This window comes from Arachis hypogaea, chromosome 18 (assembly GCF_003086295.3).
Source record: "Arachis hypogaea cultivar Tifrunner chromosome 18, arahy.Tifrunner.gnm2.J5K5, whole genome shotgun sequence".
In the NCBI taxonomy this organism is placed as follows: Eukaryota; Viridiplantae; Streptophyta; class Magnoliopsida; order Fabales; family Fabaceae; genus Arachis; species Arachis hypogaea.
The window spans coordinates 103,523,370-103,533,600 of NC_092053.1; positions in this window are offsets into that span (position 1 = coordinate 103,523,370).

Consider the following 10,231-nt stretch of genomic DNA (forward strand, 5'->3'; position numbering starts at 1 on the left):
AGGATAGAAATAATTATGTAATTCATTGGTGATAATTTCAGATAAGTGTATAGAGATGCTTTTGTTCCACCTGAACCCCTGCTTTCCTGCTGTCTTCATCCAATCATCCCTACTCCTTTCCATGGCAAGCTTTATGTAGGGCATCACCGTTGTCAATGGCTACTTCCCGTCCTCTCAGTGAAAATGGTCCAAGATGCGCTGTCACCGCACGGCTAATCATCTGTCGGTTCTCGATCATACTGGAATAGGATTCAGTAATCCTTTTGCGTCTGTCCCTACGCCCAGCACTCGCGAGTTTGAAGCTCGTCACAGCCATCCCTTCCCGGATCCTACTCGGAATACCACAGACAAGGTTTAGACTTTCCGGATCTCAAGAATGGCCGCCAATAATTCTAACCTATACCACGAAGACTCTGATGTCATGATTAGGAGGCTAAGAGATACACAGTCAAGCTTGTTTACATGTAGAACGGGAGTGTTTGTCAAGCACGCGTTCATAAGTGAGAATGATGATGAGCGTCACATAATCATCACATTCATCATGTTCTTGTGTGCGAATGAATATCTTAGAGAAGAAATAGGCTTGAGTTGAATAGAAAAACAATAGTACTTTGCATTAATTCATGAGGAACAGCAGAGCTCCACACCTTAATCTATGGTGTGTAGAAACTCTACCGTTGAAAATACATAAGAACAAGGTCCAGGCATGGCTGAATGGCCAGCCCCCATAAAGGTCTAAGATAGCATAAAACTGATCAAAGATCTCTCTGATCAAAGATGTAAAAGCAATAGTAAAAAGTTCTATTTATACTAAACTAGTTACAAGGGTTTACAGAGATAAGTAAATGATGCAGAAATCCACTTCCGGGCCCACTTGGTGTGTGCTTGGGCTGAGCATTGAAGCTTTCACGTGTAGAGGTCTTCCTTGGAGTCAAATGCCAGTTTGTAACCTGTTTCTGGCGTTTAACTCCAGAATAGGGCAAAGAGCTGGCGTTGAACGCCAGTTTGCGTCATCTAAACTCGGGCAAAGTATGAACTATTATATATTGCTGGAAAGCCCTGGATGTCTACTTTCCAACGCAATTGAGAGCGTGCCATTTGGACTTCTATAGCTCCAGAAAATCCACTTTGAGTGCAGGGAGTTCAGAATCCAACAGCATCTGCAGTCCTTCTTCAGCCTCTGAATCTGATTTTTGCTCAAGTCCCTCAATTTCAGCCAGAAAGTACCTGAAATCACAGAAAAACACACAAACTCATAGTAAAGTCCAGAAATATGATTTTTATTTAAAAAATAATAAAAATATATTAAAAACAAACTAAATCATACTGAAAACTATGTAAAAACAATGCCAAAAAGCGTATAAATTATCCGCTCATCACAACACCAAACTTAAGCTGTTGCTTGTCCTCAAGCAATTGAAAATCAAATAGGATAAAAAGAAAAGAATATACTATAAATTCCAAAATATCAATGAAACTTAGCTCCAATCAGATGAGCGGGACTAGTAGCTTTTTGCCTCTTGAATAGTTTTGGCATCTCACTTTATCCATTGAAGTTCAGAATGATTGGCATATATAGGAACTTAGATTTCAGATAGTGTTATTGATTCTCCTAGTTTAGTATGCTGATTCTTGAACACAGCTACTTTATGAGTCTTGGCCGTGACCCTAAGCACTCTATTTTCCAGTATTACCACCGGATACATACATGCCACAGACACATAACTGGGTGAACCTTTTCAGATTGTGACTCAGCTTTATTAAAGTCCCCAATTAGAGGTGTCCAGGGTTCTTAAGAACACTCTTTTTTTGTTTTGGACCTTGACTTTAACCGCTCAGTCTCAAGTTTTCACTTGACACCTTCACGCCACAAGCACATGGTCAGGGACAGCTTGGTTTAGCCGCTTAGGCCAGGATTTTATTCCTTTAGGCCCTCCTATCCACTGATGCTCAAAGCCTTGGATCCTTTTTATTACCCTTGCCTTTTGGTTTTAAGGGCTATTTGGTTTTTTGCTCTTGCCTTTTGGTTTAAAGAGCTTTTGGCTTTTTCTGCTTGCTTTTTCTTTTTCTTTCTTTTTTTTTCGCCATTTTTCTTTTATCTTCTCTTTTTTTCTTTTTTTTTTTGCAAGCTTTTGTATTCACTGCTTTTTCTTGCTTCAAGAATCAATTTTATGATTTTTCAAATTATCAATAACATTTCTCCTTTTTCATCATTCTTTCAAGAGCCAACATATTTAACATTCATAAACCACAATATCAAAAGACATATGCACTATTCAAGCATTCATTCAGAAAATAAAAAGTATTGTCACCACATCAAAATAATTAAACTAGTTTCAAGGATGAATTCGAAACCATGTACTTCTTGTTCTTTTGTTTTTAGAACAGTTTTCAATTAAGAAAGGTGAAGGATTCATAAGACATTTATAGCTTTAAGACATATACACTTAAACACTAATGATCATGTAATAAAGACACAAACATAAATAAAACATAAGGCTCAAAAACCAAAAAATAGGAAAATAAGAACAAGGAGATTAAGGAACGAGTCCACCTTAGTGAGGCTGGCGTCTTCCTCTTCTTGAAGAACCAATGGTGCTCTTGAGCTCCTCTATGTCTCTTCCTTGTCTTTGTTGCTTCATCCCTAGTGATTTTGGTGCTCCTATCCTTAGTTGCTCCCAATAGCTGTGTGGAAGAAAATGTATCCCTTGAGGCATCTCAGAGATTTCTTGGTGAGGTAATTCCTCATGCTCTTGTTGAGGTCCATGAGTGGGCTCTCTTGTTGTGTAGTCAAATGCTCTACTACTGAGCTATAGACCCTTGAGATGAATCTCTCCATCTCCCATGACTCAGAGGTGGAAGCAATTGCCTTCCCTTTCCTCTTTCTTGAGGTTTCTCTGGCCTTAGGTGCCATTAATAGTTATGGAAAAACAAAAAGTAATTCTTTTACCACACCAAACTTAAAATGTTTTCTCGTCCCCGAGCAATAGAAGAAAGAAAGAAGGAGAAGAGGAAGAAAAATGGAGGAGAGGGAGAGAGGTGTGTATTCGGCCAAGGGGAAGGAGAAAGGGCTGTGTAGTGTGAAAATGAAGAAGAAATGAGGGGTTTATATAGGAGTGGAGGAAGGTTTAGGGTTCGGCCATTAGGGTTGGATTTAGGAGGGAAAAGAGTTTGAATTTTGGAGGTAGGTGGGGTTTTTTGGGAAGAGATGATGGATGTGAGTGGTTAAGAGGTGATGGGAAAGAGTGATTGAGGTGATTGGTGAAGGGTATTTAGGGAAGAAGGTTATGAAAAGGTGTGAAAAGGAGAGAAGAAGAGGTGAGATAGGTGGAGATCCTGTGGGGTCAAGGACAACATTCCTGCTCCAATTAGGCGTGTAAAACTCCCTTAGCATGCATGTCTGGCGTTAAACGCCAGCTTGCTGCTTGTTTCTGGCGTAATGATGTGAATAATGCCGAGTTATGAATGATAAAGCCGATTTATGATATTGGATTTGTAATGGCCAGACCACAGCCCCCAGGCTTGGCCTAGGAAAATGTTTAATGAAGCAGGTTGAGCTTTTAATGATGTATGAATTGGTTGCTGAACAGTTACTGAGACTATAGGCATTCATGATTAGGATAGAGAAATAATTAAATGAAGGTATTAATGAGTTTGCGTGTTTCCAAGGTGGGTTTATTGGGTTTTGACGTGACTGATTTGATGGGAAGCGAAATTTTGGGTTAAAGTGGGTGAATTAAAGTTTTAGGAATTCTGAAGGGTTGCATGCTTGCTGTTTTATTTTTCTCAAGTGTTATCAACCAAAACATGAGTAAAAGAGGTGAGTTTCTCTTGGTTATTTTTGGTTTTTCTGCTTAACCGTTTTCTCTTCTTCTCCTTTTCTGCTTTTGACTTTTCAATGGGTTATGAGAAAGAAACAAAAGGGGAGGTAGATTGGTCTTATGACTGGGTGAATGATGATGTAAGGGATCGTGTCTCTCTGTTTTTGGATGTTGGTGCTGTGAATGAGATAGATAAGTTAAAGGTTGTTAGGGTTAATTCTGGGGTTCGATTAGAGCTGTTACCTTGTACTGTTGATGATAGGTTTTTCATAGAGGGGAGGGTTTTAAGCATTTCTTTATGTATAGCTGTGTTTTGGAGGAACTAAGGGTGAGAATCCCTTTCAGTGATTTTGAGTGTAAAGTCCTGAAGCAGTTAAACTGTGCGCCTTCACAACTTCACCCCAGTGGTTGGGCTTTCCTTCGAGCATTTGAGATTCTGATGGAGTTTTTGGAAGAAAATCCATCAGTGGAGCTGTTCTTCTCACTGTTTCAGGCGAAGGGTGTTTGGAAGGGTGGTTGGGTAAATTTGAACAGCTCTCCGGGGTTTGGTGTGTTCAAGCTATACAAATCATCTTTTAAGAACTTTAAGGAAATGTACCTTAAGGTAAGTAGCTGCGAGGATGACTTTCCGTTTTATGTGGATGAGCATTTGGGGGAAAGATTTCCTCTCTGGTGGTGTTCAGAGCCTCAGAACATTTTAGGGCCTGAATCTATAAGTCCAAAAGATGAGTGCATGATCGAGTTTTTGACCGAGGTTGTTGATCGGCAAGAATTGATTTCTGTTTATGATCTGCTGCAATAGGAGGAAAATAAGGCTGCTGTTGTGGAATATTTGGGTAAGATTTTGAGTTTTGGATGTTGTATCATATCTGAGGTTTTTTGAACAGGTTTTGTTTTTCGTTTTTTTTTTCAGGTGGTAAGTACCCAGGTGTATCTGCAGCGAGTTTGAGGTCTCGGGTGAAGAGCACAGGTTTGGATAAAGAGGTATCCTCGTCCAAGGCAGAGAAGGTCAGTGTTGGCGAGGTTGATCAGCCAAGGCAGGGGAGGAGGAAAGTTATTGCTAAGAAGAGAAAGGGTGATGTGGTGGATTTGTCCGACGTTTCTGGTGATGAGAAGGATGATGTTCCGATGGAAGGGTTCATAGGTTTTGTGATAACCAGAAAAAGTTGCATGGTTTTGTTGAGCGGAGTGAGGGGTCGTCGCTCTGGGGGAAAGATCATCCTTTCATGATTACTGCGGATGAGGTATGCTAGACCCCATCTGATGTTAGTTTGGCGGAAGAGGTGGGGGATGTGGCGATTGACCAATATATGCAGGTAATTTTTTTTTGAGGTAAAAAGTTTTATTTGTCTCTTTGTTTTGGGGAAAAGTAATGTGTTAATGTTTGATTCTCAGGGGGTGGGTTTGTGGCTGGCGAGTTTGGGACAGAGTCGTGAAAAGATTCATCGGAAGTTGGTTGAAAAGAAGGAGGATCCGAGTTTGAGGGAAGAGTTGGCTATAAAAGTTGCTAGGGTTTCCGAGCTTGAAGTGAAGTTATTTGAGGTTGAGAAACATTTGAAAGAGGGGAAGGAGAGCTATGCCAAAGATGTGGAAGATTTAAAGAAAAAAGAAGCTGACTTATCTTCTTTGAGTACCCGTATGATCGAGGTTACTGCTCAGTTGAAGGAGTTGGAGAAAAATAAGCAAGGAGAGATTCTGGATTCCTTCCTTGAAGGTTTTGAGAGGGCTGTTCTTCAGGCGAGATTTCTGGCTCCCGAGGTTGATTTCTCAGCAATGGATCCGGGCAAAATAGTGCAGGATGGTGTCATGATTGACGATGATTGTGCTGCAGAGCAAGGAGATGAAAATGTTTAATTTGTGTGTTGTTTGTAGACTTGTTTTGCTCCTGAGTTGAGCTTTTGACTTGTTAATGTGTAGACATTTTAGTTGGCTTTTGTTATTGTAGCTTATATGTTGCTACTTTTTTCTGGCAGAGGACAAACTTGGTTATTTCTGTTTGCGTGTTATGATAATATAATGTTATTGCTGTATGATAAGTTGGTTTTTATCTGGTTGAAGCCAGATTTTGTGGTATGAATTTGTTGGAATGGTGAATTGCCATTAATTTGATTGAGAAAAGGTGAGTAGGCCGAGTTTGGGATGCCGATTCATAGGCATGATAATAACTGTATTGTGTTTTGGTCATTGGTAATGATTGTGAATGAGATCAGCTGTTGGCTATGATAGTACCATAGTGTTGTGATTCTGACTAACATCGGGTATTTGATTGACTTCTTGGCAAAATTCAGCAGGACTGGGTTCCGAGTTGGGTTGGTCATGCTTAAGTGATCGGACTCCGAGTGAAATCGGGTTTTTTAGTGAATGATCGGATTCCGAGCTAGATCGGATATATGTTTGATTGAATGATCGGATTCCGAGTTAGATCGGATTGTTGTCTGATGAAATGGTCGGATTCCGAGTTAGATCGGATTGTTGTCTGATTAAATAATCTGATTCCGAGTTAGATCGGATATTTGTCTGATTAAATGATCTGATTCCGAGTTAGATCGGATATTTGTCTGACTAAATGATCTGATTCTGATTTAGATTGGATATTTGTCTGATTAAGATACCATTTTAAGGTCTACAGTCGGATTGACTGATTTTATCCGAATGATCGGATTCTGTTTTTAAGGTCGGCAGTCAGAATGACTGATCGTATCCGAGTGATCGGATTGATAGTATAGATTGGTATTATATGTTTATGCATGAAGCGAGAAATGATTTTTTAAAATAAAATATTTATTGAAGAACCTTTGATTACAAAGGCCTAGGTAGGCTAGCCTCGTTAAAACCTCTCCAAGCAAAACCCTTGTGGGAAAAATCTTGGTAGTAGAAAAAAGAGTAGTTGCCTGTTCCTGGTATTAGGTGTAATATAACTTTAAGGAAGATACATTCCAAGTGTTAGGGAGATCTTTACCCTCTAATGTTTGTAGTCGATAGGCTCCATTGCCGATTACTTCTGTGACTCTGTAAGGGCCCTCCCAATTAGCTGCTAGTTTGCCATGTGCTGGTGGTTTCCTAGCTTGTTCTGTTTTTCGGAGCACAAGGTCGTGGACTTGGAAAGACCTTGGTTGAAGTCTTTGGTTATATCTTCAGGCAATGTGCTGTTGCATGGCTAAATGTTTGATTGCTGCGGATGATCTGAGTTCTTCAATGAGATCAAGTTCGGTTTGCCGAGCTATGTCTTGTGTAGTTTTGTCGGCCAATTATGTGCGTAGTGAGGATTAGGAGATCTCCACAAGTATCATTGCGTCTGAACCGTAGACCAAGCGGAAGGGTGTTTCCTTTGTGGTTGAGTGAATTGTTGTATTGTATCCCCATATGATCTCTGGGATAAGCTCGGCCCATAGACCTTTTGCATCATCCAGTTTCTTCTTTAGAGCATGTAATATTACTTTATTTGCGGCTTCAGCTAACCCATTTGTTTGTGGGTGTTCTACTGATGAGAAGTGTTGTTTGATTTTTAAGTTCTGCAAAAAAGATGTGAATTTTTTATCGGCAAACTGGCGACCATTATTAGTGATAATGTGCCGAGGAATGCCGAATCGACAAATAATGTATTTCCAAACAAAGGAAAGCATTCGTTGTGATGTAATCTTGGCTAGAGGTTGTGCCTCTATCCATTTGGAAAAATAATCAATTGCTACCACAAGGAATTTTACCTGTCCTGCGGCTGTGGGGAAAGGTCCGAGGATATCAATGCCCCATTGGTTGAATGGCCAACTAACCTCGGAACAGTGTAGGAGTTCGGCCGGGAGATGTGTAATCGGATTGTGTTTTTGGCAATTGTTACAGCTTTTAACTTTTGCTTGACAATCCTGTCGTATTGTCGGCCAATATAATCCAGCTCTGAGGATTTTTGAATACAGACTTCGGGCTCCGAGGTGTGTTCCATAGATCCCTTCATGTGCCTCAGCAAGTGCAAGCTCGGCTTCTGTTCTGCAAAGACATTTAAGCAATGGACGAGAGAATCCCCGTCTATATAGGCAATTATTATAAATTGTAAAAAAGGAGGCTTGTCGGCGGAAGTGTCAAGCATTTTCGACGTCGCCTGGAAAGATCCCTGTTTGGAGATATTGTATGTATGGAGATCTTCAATCTGCTTTCTGTGTTACACTGTTGGACGATAAGCAAGGAGTCGCAATAAACCTTAAGTTCGGTGATGTTTAGGTTGGCCGCGAGTCTAAGGCCGGCAATTAGCGCTTCATACTCACTTTGATTGTTGCTTGCTTTAAATGAGAAGTTGAGGGAATGTTCAATGACATTGCCACGGCCATCGTCAAGTATGATACCTGCCCCACACCCTTGCTGGTTGGAGGATCCGTCGACGTATAAAGACCATTTGATGTAGTCTTCAGTTGTACTTGGTACTGAAAATTCGGCGATGAAGTAGGCCAAAAACTGGGATTTAATGGATGCTCGTCCTTCGTACGTGATATCGAATTCTGATAGCTCCACCGACCATTTTACTGGTCGGCCAGCCATCTCAGGTTTCTGCAGGATTTGCCGTAGAGGTTGATCTGTTCGAACATGGATTTCATGGCTCTGAAAGTATGGTCGGAGTCTTCTGGCTGAGAAGACAAGAGCGAGGGCCAGTTTCTCAATGCTCGGGTATCGAAGCTTGGCATTCTGTAAGATTTTACTGGTAAAATAGATCGGGAATTGTTTCTTTTCTCTTTCTGCAACATGGGCGGAGCTTATAGCCTATTTAGTGACAGATAAATATAAGAATAATAGCTCCCCTTGTAGGGGGTTTGTAGAATTGGTGGTTTTGAAAGAGTTTCTTTGATAGTTGTAAATGCATGTTCACATTCATCAGTCCATTGGAAAGCTTTTTTGTTTTTTAAAGTTTGGAAAAAACATGAGGATTTAGAAGCTAGGCAAGGTAAAAATCTAGAAAGTGCAGTAAGTCTCCCTGTTAACCGTTGGACTTTCTTGATGGTGTGGGGACTTGTCATGTCTAAAATAGCTCGGCATTTTTCTGGATTTGTCTCAATACCTCGGCTAGTGAGCATGAAGCCGAGGAATTTACCGCTTTGAACACCAAATGCACACTTTTCGGGATTTAACCGCATGTTGTATTTTCTTAGCTGTCCGAAGATTTCTGTGAGGTCATCAAGGTGATTTTTGCCAACCTTTGTCTTAGCGACCATATCGTCGACGTAGACTTCAATGTTTCTGCCGATTTGTTTGGCGAAGATTTTGTCCATTAGACGTTGATATGTTGCACCTGCATTCTTAAGACCAAATGGCATGACCTTATAACAATAGTTTCCATATTCAGTAATAAAGGCTGTCTTATTCTGATCGGATGGATGCATTTGGATCTGGTTATAACCAGAATATGCATCCATAAAGCTGAGTTTTTCAAAACCAGAGGCATTATCAACTAAACAATCAATAGAGGGTAGAGGGTAGGAATCTTTGGGGCATGCTTTGTTGAGATTGGTGAAATCAACACACATGCGCCATTTACCGTTATGTTTTTTAACCATGATGACATTCGCCAGCCATGTTGTGAATCTGATTTCTCAGATGAAGCCGACGTTGATGAGCTTCTTGGTTTCTTCTAGGGAAGCCTGTTTTCGGTCATGGCCAAGATTTCGCTTTTTCTGTGCTATAGGTCGGACAGATGGATCTAACGCTAACTTGTGTGATATGATGGATGGGTCGATGCCTGGCATATCAGCTGGGGTCCAAGCAAACAGGTCGGCATGTTGTTGTAAGAATGCTTAGAATGATGATTTTTCTTCTGGGGATAATGTTGAGCCGACGTATGTGAATTTGTCCGTGTTTTCTGTGAAATAGATTTTTTCTAGGTCTTCTATTGGGGTTGGCCTTTCTAGTGTTCCTGCTCTGGGATCAAGGTCGGCCAGCATGTGTTGGTCTTTCATGTTGCCGATATTGTGGATCTGGGCTTTTGTGTTACGGTTAGGTCTTTTGAGACTATTGTTGTAGCACTCCCTAGCTTCTCGGGCATCACTGTGAATGATTGCAATTGTGTTATCCTGCAAACAAAACTTAACACAAAGATGAATTGTAGATACTATAGTGCCGAACCTATTTAAGAAAGGTCGGCCAAGTATTAAATTATAGGGACTGAAGCAATCAACAACTAAGTATTGAATGTCTGAAGTTTTTGACGAGGAAAACTTACCGAGTGTGGTTTGTAACCACACAGAGCCCATAACCGGGACTCGCTCACCTGAGAATCCTACCAAGTCACCAGTGGAAGGTTGGATGACGTTATTGCTTAGTTTTATTTTCTGGAATGTTGAGTAAAAGAGAACGTTGGCGCTGTTGCCTGGGTCAAGCAACACCTTTTTAACCAGGAGATCTCCGAGCTGTAGGGAGATTACGATGGGATC